This window comes from Zonotrichia albicollis, chromosome 6 (assembly GCF_047830755.1).
Source record: "Zonotrichia albicollis isolate bZonAlb1 chromosome 6, bZonAlb1.hap1, whole genome shotgun sequence".
Classification (NCBI taxonomy): domain Eukaryota; kingdom Metazoa; phylum Chordata; class Aves; order Passeriformes; family Passerellidae; genus Zonotrichia; species Zonotrichia albicollis.
Window position 1 is genome coordinate 10,294,751 of NC_133824.1, and position 18,128 is coordinate 10,312,878.

General features: G+C 44.6%; 1 long non-coding RNA gene across 4 annotated transcripts in view; it reads right to left on the reverse strand.

Moving 5' to 3' along the window:
• The window catches only part of LOC102063004 (uncharacterized), a 28,694-nt gene extending 12,920 nt beyond the window's left edge, over positions 1-15,774 (reverse strand). Inside the window, exons 1-3 of one of the 4 annotated variants that reach the window (XR_012580716.1) lie at positions 15,616-15,632; positions 15,394-15,529; positions 6,434-7,061 (exon numbers count right to left, since the gene is read on the reverse strand). This is a non-coding gene — a long non-coding RNA (uncharacterized LOC102063004). Of the gene's footprint in view, positions 1-6,433; positions 7,062-15,393 lie in introns of those variants that run through there. The other 3 variants (XR_012580717.1, XR_012580718.1, XR_012580715.1) reach the window with 3 other exon arrangements.
• Positions 15,775-18,128: the final 2,354 nt, after the last annotated feature.

Consider the following 18,128-nt stretch of genomic DNA (forward strand, 5'->3'; position numbering starts at 1 on the left):
AGAGGTGGAGGCTGAAGTGCAGAGGCTGGAGGCTGAAGAGGCACCACACACTGCTGCCAATGTGAGCAATGGTCAGTGAAGTGAGGGAAGCATGGAGGGGCAGAGCATCCAGCAATGTGATGACAGGATGGAGCAGCAATGAGAGCTGCAGAAAAATATACCTGTAGTTCACTGGGCTACCAGAAACATCTGATTAATTTCTCCCCACACTCTTCTTTCTCATAATACTTAATCTGTCTCATTAAATAAAGTCCTTTACCAAAAAGTCAGGTTGCTACAGATTATTCTGTGGTCTGGGCATTACGTAGGGGTATCTAGCACACAGATACTATGTTAGCTTCTATGTGTCCATCAGGTCTAACCTGATGGAATACCAGCTGTTTTTTCCCTTCAGCTGACATACCTTTCTATGTATGAGAGATATAAATGCCCACATTTCTGCCAGATCAGTAGGCACTATCATTAACACCCAGAACATGGGCTCTGCTGACTCTTTGAGCTCCTTCTGCTCCTGAGGCAGTTCCTTCAATCATGATTCATTTTAACCAGATGATTTCCACCTTGCTGGACAATTTCTTCTTTTTTTTTTTTAATTACATGATCCCTCCAACTACAGGGGATATTTTGGCACCATGCAAAATTTTGTTATGTGCATGGACACATCATGCAGGTTGTAACTATCCCTCTGGATTTATGATAATCAAGGGTGTTCCAGAAAGGGAAGAACTTCATTATTTCTAGGCTCAGATTTTTATGAGAAGTACATTACTGCTGATAAGTGTTTCTCTAAGATCTGATACTTTACCCATTGCTGCAAGAGAACTAATAATACTGGAAGACTTTAATCTGTCTTACTCAAAATTGCTCTGCCTAAAGCACTATGAAAATGTCCTTCAGGCTCAGTTAAGACCCTTTGTAGAGTGAAATACCTAATAAACTGTACCTAAAGGAGGCCTACAAGAAAGGCAGAGAGACCTTTTACAAATGCATGTCATGATAGGACAAGGGGAAGTGGTTTTAAAATAAAAAAGGAGAGTTTTAGATTAGATGTTAGGAGGAAATTATTTACAGCAGGGGTGGTGAAACACTTGAAAAGGATTCCCAGAGAAGCTGTGGATGCCACATCCCTGGAAGTGTTCCAGGCCAGTTTGGATGGGGCTTTGAGCTACCTGTCCTAGTGGAAGGTGTCCCTGTCCATGGCAGGGGGGGTTGGGACTAAATGACCTTTAAAGTCCCTTCCAACCCAATCCATTCCATAATTCTGTGGTGTGAGATAAAAGTAGCAGCCATCCAATGCAACAGGCCAGCCTCTGGGCCCAGTGATGGGCTGAGCCAGGGATTCTATGGCCAAAACCAACACAAGTTAGATGTGTGTCTGTGTTAGGGAAAAAACTGCAAAAACTGCCCAAACAACAATGGGCCATGTTGCAAGAACATCCCCAAGGAGTCAGCAGGAAGGTCTATGGCCACAGAATGCAGGGAGATTGAGGTTGTGAAAATGGTTTGGGTGTTTTTTATTTCTATTACAATTAGACAAACAAGATTCTGACATCATTAGCTGTAAATAAAATGGTTTTTTTTAAAGATTAAATCTCATCAGAAACTTCCAAAGGAAAAGGAAAAAAAAATCCAAAAAACGTAAAGGCTCTGAATATTGCCTAGCCACTCAGAGGGTTTATAGTTCCGAAAGGACACCTGGTCACATCCTCCTGCCTTTGCTAGAGGTGCTTGTAGCTGGCAGCCCTTCCCCCAGGCACCTGATGGTGAAACAGCTGCCAGTGTAGGACACGAGCCTGTTGTTGGGTGCTGTGGGATTACCAGAGCATGGGCTGCATCAGAGTGAGCAGGATGACAGCACACATCTCGCTCCACAGGCTGGTTGTGGAATACAAAATCTCCAGGAAGAAAAGAAAGGCCCTGGGTTTGCTGGATGTGAGATGTTTTAATTTGCACAAATGCAAGTGACAGACACTTTGGAAGTTTCCACTTTGTATTCTGCTTTCATCTTAATTAGTATCAACTTATTCTTCCAACAAGGGAAAACCCACAGAACACTGATCAAGAGAAGAAAACTGCAATAGTTCCAATAGTCCCCTTCACTCAGCTGTTCATATTGTACTAGGAAGGATATGTTTGTAGTGGGGCATCATCTCTAATGACCAAGTTCCACAGAAAGAAGTTGAATTTATTGCTGTGGCAATTAAGAAAAGCTACAGCAGGATCACACACAAGGTTAATTAAGCCACTGGATGCCTTTTAATTCCCCACAAATTGTGAGCAACACATGGATGGTGTTCCTCATCAACCTGAGCCCACCTAACTGCAGAATCCTCAGGCTTGGCTGTACTCTGGCCAGCTCCTGTGAATTTGGACCTCCCCCTTGGCCTGCTAAAATTGAAGGTGAATATCTTTCTGCCAGTCAGGCATGCTGCAATGCCAGGGCACTGGAGCTGGTGAGTGTTAGAGCTGTTTGAGGAAGGAGGCAGGGTCCCATGGCGAGGATGCAGGGGAGAGTATGACCAATGGCAGCTAGCTGATACACAGCTGAGGTGCTTGTCAAATTGCAGCCCAAGCAGTGAAAAACAACAGTTTTCTTTCTGTGAAAAGAAGGTGTTGATGCCAACTAACAGAGCTGTGGCAACTTCTCAGGTGGCTGCCCATGACCCAAACATCTGCTGCAACAGAGTGATAGAAGAAAAAAGTGACAAGGTCTGACTAGCATCTAAATCACTTTTGTGTTAACTGGCCAAACTTCTTGCAAGTCATGCTCGCTTTTTTCAGAAAAACATGTAGTGAAAGACAAACAACTCTTCAGCAAGCTGCAAAATCCAGTCCCTGCAAGTGGGCACAAGTGCAGCTGAAGCAGCCAGTGCCAGGAGCACCCCCTGCCAAAGAGCCCCTCTTTGGGTTTATTGTATGTTAAAACAAGTTACTCTCTGCAAGCTCCATTTCAGAGTCTAGAGGTAGGTGCAGGATTGATTGGCATTCTGTGGCAGTGCCAGTGGTACAGTGCAGGGATCCTGGCACTGTTGTTTTGCCTTAGAGCAGCTCTCTTGAGCATGGGAAGACAGGATTTCAAACATGATGGGCACCCACAGCTAGTGCCAATTGCAGGTTAAGGTGCAGCTGCCCTGCAGCTCCTGGCACTGGGTCCTGAGGGCACCTCCTACTTCCCCCCAAAAGTGCTATCTGGTCTGCCTCTCTCTTTCCAATTAAACAGAATATTCTCTTTACAGTGATGTTCACTACAGCTGAAGGTGTATTTCACTGCATTTTGCACCTTTCTGCTGCACAGAAACACAGCAGTCATCCCCTAAATGAATCTCACCCCTCAACAGTCTTCTTGGGTAGATACTGTGTCATCAGCTTTCCCAAGCAGAAATCCAGAGCTTTGAAACTGAATGCCTGCCAAGGCATGAGTGTGTCAGTGGCACAGAGCAAGGGAAGCAGCCATGCACCAGGACAGCAGGGACTCTGCTGTGTCACCAGGGCCTGATGGCCTCCACAGCCCCTGCTCCTGTGCCCCGAGGGTCAGCCCCACGCTGGCTCTGCCTGCAGACTCCAATGAGCCCACTGAGATGAACCAGGATGGGATTTGCCTTTGCTTTGTTCCACCAAATGGATGTAACAGTGACATGAAAAATGCACAGAGAGGATTTTCTGGCCTGTCATCCAAGTAGAAAAAGAACAGGAAAAAAGAGAAGGAGAAATTAGAGTAACAGAGAGGTTCAAAAGGAAAGCAAGCAGGGAAGACAGGGTGGGAATATACCTTCGAGTATTTGGCCCATGTCCCTCAATATTTCAGCAACTGTATCATGTAAATCTCAATCTCAGACTGTTTTGACTGCTTCTGAACCCTTCTACTCTCATTGGAAAGCTATTTTGGAACCTCACTCCTCTCATGGCTAAAATCCTTTTAATTTCTAGCCTAATTTTATCCATAAATATGTTCACATCTTGTGGAACTTAAGCTGTAGCCCTAACTACAGCTTAAGTAGTTGTCCCTGGAAGTAAACCTCACAGTTCTGATTTTATGCTTAGTTTAAACTGTCTCTATGTCTGACCTGCTGCCAAATACCTGAGAACAAATATGTGTACAGACTTGACATTCCCTGGTCAGAAAGGTGTCCCTCTGCCTAGCAGCTGAATCACACAAACCCTCTCACAGCTCTGATTCAGGACCCTGATCCCAGGAGATGGAAGATAGGGCTGTCTTCTGCCAAAACTTCCTCTGGATCACATCCATCACACCTTAGCAACACAGCCACCTCCCTCCTTCCCTCCACAACCTCCCTGGTGCAGAGAAGGGTGTGCAAATTTTGTGCAGAGCTGTTTTACAAGGCCTAAACTCCCTGGTGTATGCTGTGACACCTGGGCTGGAGAGATATATACAGCAAATGTGCTGCCCAGTCACACACCAGCTGGGCTCCATGTGTGTGATCAGTCTCACTCCAGGAACACCCCAGCCACAGGTTCACATGCAGCAAAGCTGCTGAGGCTGAGTCAGTCTGCAAACCCCAGCGAATCTTCTGGGGTTTCTGGACATTTCACTCTGGGTGGAAAAGGACGGGTTTTCCCTTGGAGTATCAGAAATATTCCTCTTAGACTACTTTTGCTTAGTTACAGAAATAAGAATTTCATAAGTAAAAAAACAGGAAAAAAGTAGGAAATAAATAATATCGTTTTAGAAAACCCTACAAATATGAAAATTACCTAATCTTCAGATTCGAGCCATATTAGGGGATCAGAAGGGTACATCAGTGCTCTGCTGCCTGGATTATCTGATGGAGTAACACTCAGAAGCACTGCTGCCAACTGCCCACATAAACCTGGTTTATCGCATCCCAATAAAGCAGATTATGCTTTTGTGGTGCCCTTATCCACATGTTCAATCAACAGGACTGCATTACCTTCCTCAGTGACCTTCCTATTGCTCTTCCAAATTAAACAGCCATGTGTTAGTCTCCAGCTCTAGCTGAGGCAGTGGCTGCAGTGCCAGTGCTGTGGCCTGGGGAGGAGCTGCGTGGTGACACCAAGGTCAATTGTCTCAGAAGAGAGGAAAAGCCCAACAGAAGAAACCTTCACCTTGAACCTGCCATGTGTGACCAGGAAGGCTCAGCCACTCAAAGAGCTTTGTGCTGCTACAAGGGGCAGCAGGCAGCAGAGAGAAAGGGAAAACAAAGAGCAGACTTTCCCCAGTGCTGCTCTAATTAAGCAGATAATTAGGTGTGAGCTGAGATGGATGTGTTGCTGCAGTCTGTGGGTTTGAGGTCCTAGTCAGAACTAGGGCAAGGGAGCAAATTTTGGCTCAGTTGGAATGAAGCAGAAACTTATGATTTAATTTGGCAAGATTTTCTCCAGTGCTGAAGGACTTTGCCAGTTTCACAGGTGATATGAACCTGTGTTATAGCAACCCATCTCCTTATTCTCATTTGGCATTTCAAACGCTGTCAAGTCTGAGGGACTCCTGTCTTCTATGTTTTAATTTACTTGTCTTTGGCAGCCTGTGGTTTCCCCAAGACAGACTGTAGATTCCTAGACAGCCCCACTCAGAGATCCTTTTTGCTTACCTGAGTCCTGAAGAAATGCCAAGGGGAGAATGTTCTCTATTTTACGATATTTTATCATGCATTAAATAAAAGGTATATATTTTAACAAAGCCAAAAATATTTAATGTTTAAGTTTGCAATTATTGATAACTATCTTAAGACAGAAGTGCCTAGATATTTTAAAACTCTAACCATATTTTCCCAGCTGTGTTATCCATAGAGAATATGATACAGCTATGTAAAGCTGCTATGACTGCTAAGTGTATTCAATTATCTCTGCTAGTTTTGTCCCCCCCTCCCACACTTTCCATTCATTTCAGTGTTCACTAAATATTTTAAGCTTGTTAAGTGAGTTCATGCATGCATTACAAAAAAGCACTTTGGGAAAAATTTATGGCTATTTTATCCATCTCAATATATGGGCACGAACGTACCACTGATCTGCACAGAGCTGTGAGACTCTGTCCCTTTCCCTCTTACCCTCCCACTTCAAGAGAGAAAAAACCCAAACTTTGGAAAAGGGGTCATGCAAAGGCAGGGATTTCTATAGGGAGCCCATGGAACAATGCCTGCATTGCCAGCCGTAGTGGGCTCCCATTGTCTGCTCTTTGAGCACATAATAGAGGCTTTGCCAGTGGGGAGGCTAAATGGGGAACAAATGGATGGACAGCAAAGATGATGCAAGAACCTCCTTCTGCTTCTGTTTCTTTCAAAGGCTTGAAAGTGATAGTGTGCATAGTAATTCCTTTCCATTGTGGTGTGTGTAACGTTTATATTCATGCTGTGCTGGCTAAAGAAATGCTGGCTGTGGTCAGCAGAGAGGCCTGTACACATGCCTTTATCCCAGCAGCCTCCTGGAGCTCAAACAGTATGGAATCCATGTGTGGGGAGCAAAACACCAACTCTTATGTTAATGAAGATTACAGTGAAGAATGGAGGGATGGAAGCCCAGCTGGTGGATTTTCCCTTACAGCAGCCAAGTACCCAACTATATAGTTAAGTTTCATCAAAAGTTTCTTTACCATCCATTTCAGAGGTTTCACAGCTGGGCTGGAAAATTTGCGTGGAGATAAACCCTTCAGTCAGGCCTCAAGCAAATGTAAAAATGGCTGTTATGATTTTGTGAAAGCTCCAGAGATGGAACTACTAAAGCAGTGCAAATACACATATGAAAATCTACCTATTTAGAGATGGCACACATACAGAATTGCACAGAATTCAGAGTTAATTTATCCCAGCTGATAACTTATATTGTGTAAATGAACACATTTTTTATCTTCAAGCACTTTTAAGCCACATTATATCAATTTGAAGTGAAATAATTATTTTCTGTTAAATACTGTGGGATGACTCAAGAACTCTGTAGAAAGGTGATCAGTTCCCATTCACTTCCAGAAGTCTCTTCCCCAAAGGATTTGAAATGACAATCAGCAGCAATGGCTGTTCTTCTATCCCTTCGTTCATCTTCTCCTCCACAAACTTCCAGTTGTAAGATTTTAAACACTGCTATTGCTACAAGTGAAGAAATAAAAGACATTACTGAAGTATCACTTTTCAGATCATTCATTAGTCCTCAGTATATTTTTGGTCTGGGAAAAAAACCCCACCTACATGAAATCCTTTTTTCCCCTGACCTTTTGTTTTCAAAATTCTTGAAAAAAATATCCATTCCAAGATCCATCTCAAGAATCCCTTGAAACCTTTGAAAATCCTCTTCCTGTATCTAGAGCTGAGCACTAGCAGGAAGATGGAGTGTTTTTAACCTGTGTATGGAGTGTTTTTAACCTGTGTGTCCTCATGGCTCCACCTGGGCTAACAGTGATCTCCTGAGGTGCCATGGTCGCCCTGCACGGAGCAGGCTTGCAGCCTTCACCTGCAAACCCATGGATCTGAAAACTGGTTTCACCATGGAGAAACCAAAGGTTTCAGATGGGCTGGGATATCTCTTTCCTCACTCCAGTTGGCCCCTCCAAGGAAAAATGGTAGCCCATGGAGAAACTGGCAGCACTGCCAACATGCTACCTAATGTGAGCATTAAACCTGTCTTAAACAGAGGAAATTAATACCAAGCACCTAATTTGAATGGCATCTCATTTGGGAGAAAGCCAGGAAACATAAAGGTTGGTTTGCTCTGCTCATCACTCACATGACTGTGCCTTTTGTTTTTCAGCCTGATGAGAGGCAAGGATAGAAAATCAGCCCCAGCTCTGAATTTCCTGGCTTTTGTCAGTTGATGTTACACCCATGATATTATTCAAACAGGGGGTTTTGTGTGTAACAGATAAATGTCGACAAAGCCCTGTCTAATGCCTTTTAGGTTGCTAGGAAACCTGGCTCTGTAGCCACCACAGAAATATCTCTGGCTAGGGGATTAGATAAGCTCTGACTTGTTTTGATTAGGTGAGCTTTATTGCAGAAAAGACAGCAGCATGCTTGACATCGTAAAAATACAACCCGCTTACAAACCCGGGGCACAAGGATCACTTATTGCTCATGATGGCCTCCATGAGAGGGCACTTTGAATACTTTTGTAGCCCACCAAATCACTTCTCTCTAGAAAAAGCCACAGCTCCTAATTAAGGTCTCCTTTGGTCCCCTAGAACTTGGGGCTGCTGCTAACACCCCTATGTTAGGCCATACTGAGGTGAAAAGTCATTTTCAGCCTAGCTTAATTTCATGTGTCAGGAGAATGGGAGTATTTGTGGTCTGGTGGGCAGCACAGATAACTAAGAACTAGCTTACCTGCCCTCTGCTCTGCCATTTAATGATTGTGCTTTGAAAATAAATTTGAACGAGTTGTACCTGTGCCAGATATTTATGCAACCCCATTAATGGAGGAGCTAGAGGCAGTGAGATTCCCTGCTGCTGCTCATGGTGACCTGAGATCTGCCATGGGGAGCTGAGTCTCTTCCTCTTTCTGACCCTGCTTGTGCTGGTCTATGCCCTGCCTTTGCCAATGGCATGCCCAACTAGCATTTGGGGAAATGGTGGAAGCTCCATGCCCTCCTCATAAGTGGTTTCCACCACTTACCTCTTTACTGACAAGAAGTTTTTGCCTTGTTCTACCTTACTGCAATTCAAGAACCTTGCTTCTTGTCTTGCTCACCGCATATGTAACAAACAGGTTATCCCCTCCTCTCTGCAGTGCCTTTTTATGTTTGAACACAGTTCTCCTTCCTCAGTCAACTTTTCTCTGAACAAAACAACCTAAATGTTGTCCATCTACTCCCACAAAGTATATTTTCCCTAAGCTCTTTAGCTCCATGGTGTATTATCTGTGGAAGCAGGGCAGATATTCTGCAAGCTATAAATGAAACCAACAATCTTGAGGTGAAAGCAGCAGTCTGGCCACAGGCTCAGCCATGCTGTACCTGTGAGCTGTGCAGTTCCTGTCCAGGTTGCTGGCAATAATTTGGGATATGATCTGCTCTTTAATCAGGAAAGCATTGAGACAGGCATCTGGAACAATCAAAATTACATGAGAGAGACCCTGGGTTCATGCTGAGGTGTAAGCAGAACCCTGAGTTTGGTCTAAGTTCATGTTTGCATATTCACATTTAATAAAGTACACAGCTCAGAGTTATACCCTTGTACGACAGACATGCATTGTACCAGTCAGAAGAGAGAACTGGCTGCATTACTAATGAAGTTTAAAAAGGCTCTCCCTCAATTCACACCAATTACATGAGAAGTTCCATTCACAGAGAATGTGTAATCTGTCCATATTCTTAGCATTTTAAAAGAAATTTCTGCTCATCAATCTACCTCAGGTAAAGCTCCTCCTATTAGAGGAGCTAAAATATCATTGAAAGGGTGAAAACAATCAGGCTCTTTCCAGCTAACTGGGAAAGCAAGTCTCAGAATAATGAATTCTGTGCTGAGAACACTGCAGTTGAAATGTTTCAGTTGGGAGAGCTCAGTACAAACAGGTACTTTCCAAACCATTCAGTATATAGGTTAATATTAACATTAGGCATTGCACATTTAGCTCAACAGTCTAAAAGCAATGATGTGCTATGCTCCCCTGCACTCATGGCTGAGCCTGGGTTTGTGCCCTGTGTTCAAACACACCAGGACGTCCTGTGACCCTGCTCTGGAGGAGAAAAAGCCCTGTTCACACTGTCTCTGCAGCTCACACCTGGAGCAAGCCCTGGCTCCCTGGCAGCCTGCACAGCATGGCCTGTGTCCCTCAGGAGCACACAAACCGTGACCACTCTGCAGTGCTCTGGGAACAAACCTGGCATCTTATCAGCCTCCACTGCAGTCTGCACCTGGAGGTGAGCATCTCCTCACTCTCCCAACACCAGGGTCAGAATGCACTTGCCCCAGGCATGGCAGAAAACCATCAGCATCCTCCTCATGAGGTGACCAAGCCAAATAAAGGAGTGCAGAGGCTGCTACAAAAGCACACTGCTTGCTTCTGCTCTGACCATGTCTGCTGCCATTTCCTCCTCCGTACACCATGCCAGTCCTACCACAGAAAACCTCATGCACTGGGGTGCTGACAGAGCCAGCTCAAACTAGGGTATGGATGGCTACACACAGATGCCTGTTAGAGCCAGCCTTGGCCAGATGGTGTTTGTTGCCCCAGTTATATTCCTGACTCTTACTGTCAGCCAAGCTGTGACATAGCAAGTTGTTATATGGAAGTGCTTGCAGGGTCTGGATGTCACTGTTGGCAAACAGGGGCAGGAGGCTGCTGGAAAAGTCTGCTTGTGTGTGTGTGGACATGTCAGCAGCACCCAGGGCACAGGGTGAGGTGAGCGTCTTGTCCTGAGCCCCGAGCTGCCCACCTCTGCTGGAGAATGGCTGAATTACACTACATGTCTTTCCTAAGCACGGCTGTACCTAAACACATCCTATTGCTCTCATCTCTTCAGTGAGTGCAACTCAGCCAAGACATCTACCAGAGCCACAGGCAATGCCTGAAACATGGCTTCATGCCTGGGGCCCCTCCACTTGTCCTGAGCATGGCAGTGAGGATGGAAGGGGTGAATAAATGGCCTCAGAGAGTCTCATCTGTTGCAAGGCTTGTTAAGGTCCCAGACCTCTCAGACCCAGTAAGATGCTCAAGTCCTAGGTGACAGTGCAACATGGAGCTTACTGTTATGGCACATGGGCCCTGACCTGGTGTATTTCATGGTAGATGGAGGCACATCAGCCAAGCTGCTCCAGCATAATCACTGGCATCACAGCTCTCTACATGCACAGCCTTTGTTTGGATGAAAATGAAGTCAAAGTACTTACTGCTGCAGGCCAGACCCTCAGCATGAACTAGCCTCCATTATGTGATATGCAGATATCCTGGAAGTGCTGAATATGGCAGCTCTGAAATACTTTTTGCACCCAATAAGATTTTAGATTTTTTTAATCACAAGATTCAGTAAAAATTCCAAGCAGTCAAATCATAAGAGGATTGATATAGAGCTCCCCAGGTCTTCAGGTGAACTGGGAGGCTGGTAAGCACAGCTGAGTGAGATTTGCATGCATGAGTCTGGGGCCACTGGAGAACATTCTTGGGAGGAGGAAGTGAATGTGTCTTGGCCTTTGTAGGTAGTGTCTGGGGTGTGCAAATCCCTGAGAACAACCCTCTCAAATGCACTTGAATTCCTAAACAGAGGTAGCTATTTGGCTTGCTTCAGCAGGGCTGATATGGCTGTACGTGGATGCCTGGGAGACCAGGGCCAGGTGCCATCTGACTAGAGATGCACTCAGTCATGGATTGTGTTCACAAGGTCTGAGAGGAACAAGTACAAGTTTTGCAGCTGTACTGTGCACATTAGCAGTTTTGGCAACTGCATGCATGCTCTTACAACTCTACAGATGACAGCAAAACCTGGATCTTGGTGATACAACGGGCTCTGCTGTATTTGAAAGGACCCACATGACCAGCTGACTATACTCTTTGACATATATCATCCTTCAAGAAAGTGCAAACTCCTTGGATTCACAGACACACAGAAAATCAGCGTTGCCTGTGTATTGTCGTTGTGTTGCTGTCACAGCCCCTCTTGAGACTCACCCAAACAAGATGCCAAGCACTTGCTCCCCCATTTTCCCTCCCACTTCCTGCTCCAGGGATGAAGTTGAGATTATGTGAAAAATCATGGGTTGAAACAAGAACAATTTACTGGAAACAGCAATGAGATAAGAAAATTAACAGTAGCAGCAACAATATTAATAACAAAAGTCTGCTAAAAAGGAGGGTGATTTACATGCAAGATGCTCACTGAGCCCAAGCTGACATGACCACAGCCAGTGGCACCCCACCCCAATTTCTCAATCTGCCATACTTGTTCCCAACTGGAAACCACACCCCTTCTCAGGGAGTCCTTTTCCCCAGCCCGTGACATAAGATGGTATCCCATAACACAGTGCCTTGGCCATATCCTCCCACTGATTTGGGCCAGAACCAGGGCAGCTTCCCAGACTCTTTTTGAACCACCTCACCCAAAGAGCTCAGGCAGCAAAGATTGGCTGTCAAGAAGGTCACAGCATGTCCCATGCCCACTGTTCAGCTCTCCCTTCCCTGAACTGAGTACATAAACTTGACTCACTAACAGACCACATCCCTTCCATGCAGTTATCACAGCTCCTAAAGATGCCACCTGACACAGAGTAACTGGCTGTAGCTGGAGTCAGTGAAAAGTTTGCCCAATTTAGAAATTGAGTTCTCCTGAGGGACACCAGCCAGACCCATTGGCATTTGTGAGAGCATATCTAATTTGCACGCTTTTAGTATGTCTGCTATTACTTTTGCCACGAGGCTGAAGTTTTTAATGAGATTAATGATCCATAGGTCACTGTGACCAGTGATTGATGAGGTTCTCAGCAAAATCAATTTACTGTTTCTTTCCACCAAGGGTTTCTGCCACCCTTCTGCATCCCAAAACAGGTCACAATTAAGACAATGTAGTTTGATCTGGCTTTCCCTGACCAGACACTTCAATTCAGTGCCTGCAGTTTGTTGACTACAGTTTTCCAATAAGCTCAAGGGAGCCTAATGGTAGCAGTGGATTAACCTACCAAGAACAATTTGCAGTATTGGGTATCAGGATATGCAAATGAATTAAATTAGATCTTGTTTTCAAAGGGTATCATAAGGTGTCCCTTGAGCTTTATGTGCTTTTGGACATAATTTGATACATTAACATTTAATTTCTGCCAGGTGGGGTTCACCTTCCTCTGAGGTAAAGAGCTCACAGGGTAACTCAGATCTTGTACCTCCCTCCTTCCTCTGCTAATAAGAAATACAAGATCCAGTTTCTCTCTCCCTTCCCCCACTGCTTTCCTCCCACAACGTTTTAAAAATCTGACAATAATGCAAAAAATAGTTCTGTATGGCTCTGTTGTCACTCAGGGACTCCCAGATTATATTTGATGTGCTGGTGCAGTTGGGAGCTGAGCAGCAAGGCTGGTGTTACTGCTCTCCTTTGAGCCTGTACTGCCCTGGGACAGCTGCTTTACCTCCATCCAAGCACAAGGACAACTAAGAGGAGATTTTTGTCCAGTCGTGGACTTCTGCTGGTCCCCTGTTGCAATGGGATTTGGGGATCCTACCCAGCCCAGTGTGAATTTTTGTCACGTGTAGGCCCTCAGGACAGTTCACAGCCTTGCAGCTTACCACTCAATTTAATTAATGAAGTTCCAAGCGACAGGGGACACAACAACTGCCAGTATTTAAGATCACAGGTTTTAAAGGTCAGTAGGCACCACTAGCCTTCATTATACCAGAAGCAAAAAAATTTAATCCAGTAAATCCTGCCTCAAATTCCTATATTGTTGTCAAGCTGGAGCATATAATTTCAGGAGCTGCTCCAAACTCAGTCTACAGGTTTTATTTTAAAGAGGTATTCCACTGAGCTCTGTGTGCCCCTGTAACCCTCCTTGTGTGCAGCACCATGAGAGACACACATCTCCATTCTTACAGTCGAGTTTTGCTTAAAACACGCCTGGTTTGGGTTAGAGCAACATTATTTGCTGGGGGTTGCCAATGTCTTCTGCCTTGCTTAAGTCATGGTTTTATGATGCAAATTAGACAGATAATACTGTCTGTAAACCATACTGCATGATCAGATGGCAGACTAAGCTTAGTGAGATAAAGATTTCCTTTTTAATTAAAACTGCAACGCTTCTGTGTGGTGGATTAACATGCAAGGGTCACTGGAAGAAGTGAATTGAAGTAGGATCTGAACAATGAGGAAAAATTGCTCCAAAATGGCCACTAACAGCATAAACAACTATGTCACTTACCAATGTCTTCCTTGCAGGAATATTACGTTATGTTAACCCCTACCATTCCTTAAGGGTAGTCAAGTGTCACCAACGTTTTAGTCATGTGAAAACTTTGATGTGGAAGGTTAAAATAAGAGTGAAATAATATCTGGCTTCTTTTGTCATAGCCTTCATCTTGACAATGAGACTTTGCTTTTGGAAGCACCTGGAAGCCAGGACTCCCACCAGTCAAGAGATTTTTTTCAACAGCTCCAGAAATGCAGCCCCAGTAGATCATCTTAGGTAAATCATGTTTTTCCTTCAGAGCGTGTGCACTCAGCAGTTAAGCTGCCATACGAGCACTGAGTTTTAATTCCCACAATATCCAGTCCTTCTGGCCAGCTTGTCCCAGAAGACTGTCAATAAGCAGTGCTGCAACAGATGTCACACTTACACAGATATATCCTGGCTTTGCAGTGGAAAGAAAATTTCCTTTTCCCTAAACTCTACCAAATCACAAGTTCTTGATTCAGACTGATGCAAGCCCACCTTCACATAGTCTAATAAAGATAAATTAATCTTCAGGCCTATCTTTGCTGTTCAGATGACATCTTCTAACAAAGGCAAGTGTAATAGATGGTTAACTGCACATCTAAAGTTTGCATTTGAATTCTTTTGCTAAATGCTCTGCAATTAGACATAAGCTGAGTAAGGCAGAGACTGCAGTACTGTATCACCAGGAAACACGGAAGGAGAAGGAATCTGAGCCATCCTTGTTTCACAAAAGGAAAAAAAAATACCAGCTGAGATACATACCTGAAAAATACAAGGGGAACTAAGAAATCCTGAATCAGCTGTTCACAAAGAACAAAATTATTATAATCAGATTTCCACATGCATATTTACAGATTAGAAATGCAATGCCTAACAATTCTTAAACAAATACCAGCTTTCTTCCAGAAAAAATTGTCTGTTAAAAACAACAAATCCAGCGTGGTTACAGATATTACAAAACAGAGCAGCTATTTGCTATTAAACTTCAAGAAATAATAAAATATTTCTGTGCTGTCACAGAAGAAATAAAGAAAAGGAAAAAAGCCTAACTGGGGAGGGGGGGAGAAGGAGGGGTAGGAGGGGACAAAGGAAATTAACTGAATCATCTACAATTTCCTCCAAAAGTGACTTAATCCTGCTCAATCTTCTTTATGAGACACCTATAGGAAAACTAAAAAGCCTGTAATACTCAGGCTGCCAGGTCCTTGAAAGGCAGCAGAATTTAATTTGAGTGCTTCAACAGCACAATGGCATCCTCAGACTTAGAGAGGACCTCTAGGCAGAGGTAAGGTAAGTTTATAACAATAATAAATAAAATTATGCTTACCCCTTTAAGTACCTCAAAGGAAATTAATTTTTAGGTTTTTAGAGTAACTGTGAACAGAAACCACATCAGGCAGTATAGACTACGTCTGAGACTAGCGCAAGCAACGCTATCCAGATGCTGAGGAATTGGATAGAGCACCCTACAAGGCATGTTTTGCTGCCAGCTCTCCTTGCTGCCCTGTCAGAGGAATGCAGAGATTGCAGATGCAGGCGAGCCGAGGGAGGACCCGTCCCCACCTGCGTTACCTACCCGCGGCTCCCCGGCAGCAGACTGCAATGCAGCACTGAGCTCTGCACTGGGGAAGGGCTTGCTTCTCTCTCCGAGCCTGTGCCAGCCAACGTGTGCAGGCAGCAGGGAGCTTTAATAAAGCAAACTCTGCAGCAGACTGCAGAGCAGGCTGATTAACACTTTTGGTGGTGCTGGGGAGCGTGGCAGAGCGCTCTGCCTCCCCTCCTCCACCCAGCCTCAAACCTGAGAGATCAAAGCCTTGGCCAGCATCAGGTGGTTAAAACACAGTTCATTAGCTCGGGTGCTTTCTGCCTGCTCGCCATCGAAAGGCTGCAGGAGTTGCTCAGGATGATCGCATACAAAATGTGTTTGCTGGAGTTCCAAACAGCTTGTCTCCTTCGTGCCAAGCCCGCCCTTTAAAATGATATTAATTAGGAAAGCGGCTTTAATGCAACAGGCAAACGGCATGTAATCAGTGATTAGAGCAGCAGGCAAGGACATGGTTCACCAGAGATTCAGTGAGAAGAGGACAAATGCAAGCTCTTGTCTTTCCTTGCACAGCACCACACAGGGCTTTGACCTGCCCCGCTCCTCCTCCCTGCTTTCCAGGCCCCACAGGTGGCATCTGCTTCACAGTGATCTCTCTGAGGGACATCTGAGTCGGGGAGAGAAAAACAGTTTTCTTTCTCCTCCTGTAACGAGTCAGCTGGGGAAGGATATGTGATTCCCCAGCCCAGTTTCCAGAGCAAGGGCAAACAGGATGATGCAGTGACCGAAGGGTGCAGAGTCACAGTCACCCCCTGTGCCCCCACGGACCAGAGCAGGGAGCAGCTGGGCTCAGCCCCCGGAGGTGGGAGCAAGCTCTGGCAGGGTGGAGGTGCTGGCTGCAGGCAGGGTAGCAAGGGGCAGCCTGCAGTAGGACCAAGGACCTGGTGCAGGAAAACACTCAGCAGGCAGAGACTGATCAACAAGCAGATTCACTCAGCTGTAGGTTGTTTATGAGAATGAGATGGAAACCAAATTAATAAATTGTCCCAACTGCTATCCCCACACTCCCTCTCAATGTATTTGCTCTTCTCCCTTCTGTCTTTGGTCCTGCCCTCCCACATGAAAAAATAGTTATTTGTTTCTATTCCTTGCAGTCCTTTATAATGCCTTAGAAAAGCACTACCTGTGTTTCTGGGCTAAAACCCCATTTTGCAGCTGTAGAAAATGCAGCTTGGAGAGGCAGAGTGACTCAGTTGGGATTTTATAGCCAGCCCACATCAGAACCAGCTTTCAGTACTCATCTTCTTTGGCTCCTAAAAGGAACCTTCTTCCACCAGCACCAGAACTTTCCACTGTAGGTAAAGTTACCACCACACTGAATTTGCTACCTTTAGTGCCTCGGTTGGGTATTTGTTTCTTTGCTCTTCAGAGTCCTGGATGTTGCTGGATGTAAAGCTGAGTATGTACTATTGTTCACTTCAGCTTTGTGCTGATGAAAGAGCCAGCACAAAGGAAGGAGAGAAGAGGAGAAAAGGGGGCACCTGCTTGTATAAAAGGCTCTGAAATCCCGTATGGAAAAACTCTATAGGAGTGAATAAATGTGATTCTAAAAGCCTATTGAATTTAAGAGAGAATGATCTCCTTCCCACATGGTTTTCAAACACCATATAGACTGGTGCAGTCTTTGAGCATCAAGGGAAAAGAGATCAGACTCCTTTCAATGCTATGGATTTATCTATATAAAACTATTGCTTTACTTTCCACTAGGCACCTTATGGAAAAGGCCTAGGGAAAAGGATAAAAAGAGAATTAGGAAAGCGGTTTTGGTTGGTTTGTTTTGAATTTGAAGTGGTTGCAGAATACCAAGCAATACTATTGCTTTCTTCTGATTCTCAGTGATGTTGTATTTGTTGACTTTCTTTATGGTTTGGGGTTTTGAGGAAATTGCTACTATGATGTTGGGCAGGGAGTTTTTAAAATAGTATGAATGCTTTCCTAGATGTTTTTTGAGATGAGTGGCTTGTCTAAATCTTTATCTTCACTATATGGAAGAGACTGTGGTCAGGGGAAGGCAAAGTTGGTCTTCATAACAATTTATCTGCTGGATGAAAAAGGAACAACTGAAACAACAGTGTGGATTATATGATCCAAAGACTTAGGGGAGGAGCCCAAAGAGAGGGCTGCAGAAGGCAGCATTACAAACAGAAGGCCTTTGCCATGTAGCTGTTGTGGAAGGCACAGCCTGTCAGTCTGCCAGAGAGAGCCACAGCTGTGCCAGATGTGTGGTGATATGAGCACAATGAAATTCAACATGGCATTCAGGTAGACTAATTTTTCCACTCAGAATTCAGGGGAACTATTCCCAAATCCTCCTGCACATATGTGCATGTGTGTAGGTATGTTACATAAAAGCAGTGTTTATGCTGGATGCCCAGAGGAAACATTAAATTACTGTGTGCACTGCTCATGATGGACTCTAGAGAGCCCAAAGGCAACTTTTCTACCATAAATTTATGTCAGTTTTTATATGCTACAACATCTGGGTCCAAAATTGGAGCTAGCAATCTAATAAGACAGCTTGGTTATGAGCAGTCACTCCAATGTCTTGACCCTGATCATCTCCCTGTTTTAGATGATGAAAACTTGGCCTGCTCACTTACAGACAGCACATTTCAACCAACCCTAAGTCATGCCATCTTGCTGGCAGGGGCAAAGTCAGCCCTGAAACTCCTGGGTGCAAAAAATTCCCTGCTGGAGCACACAAATTA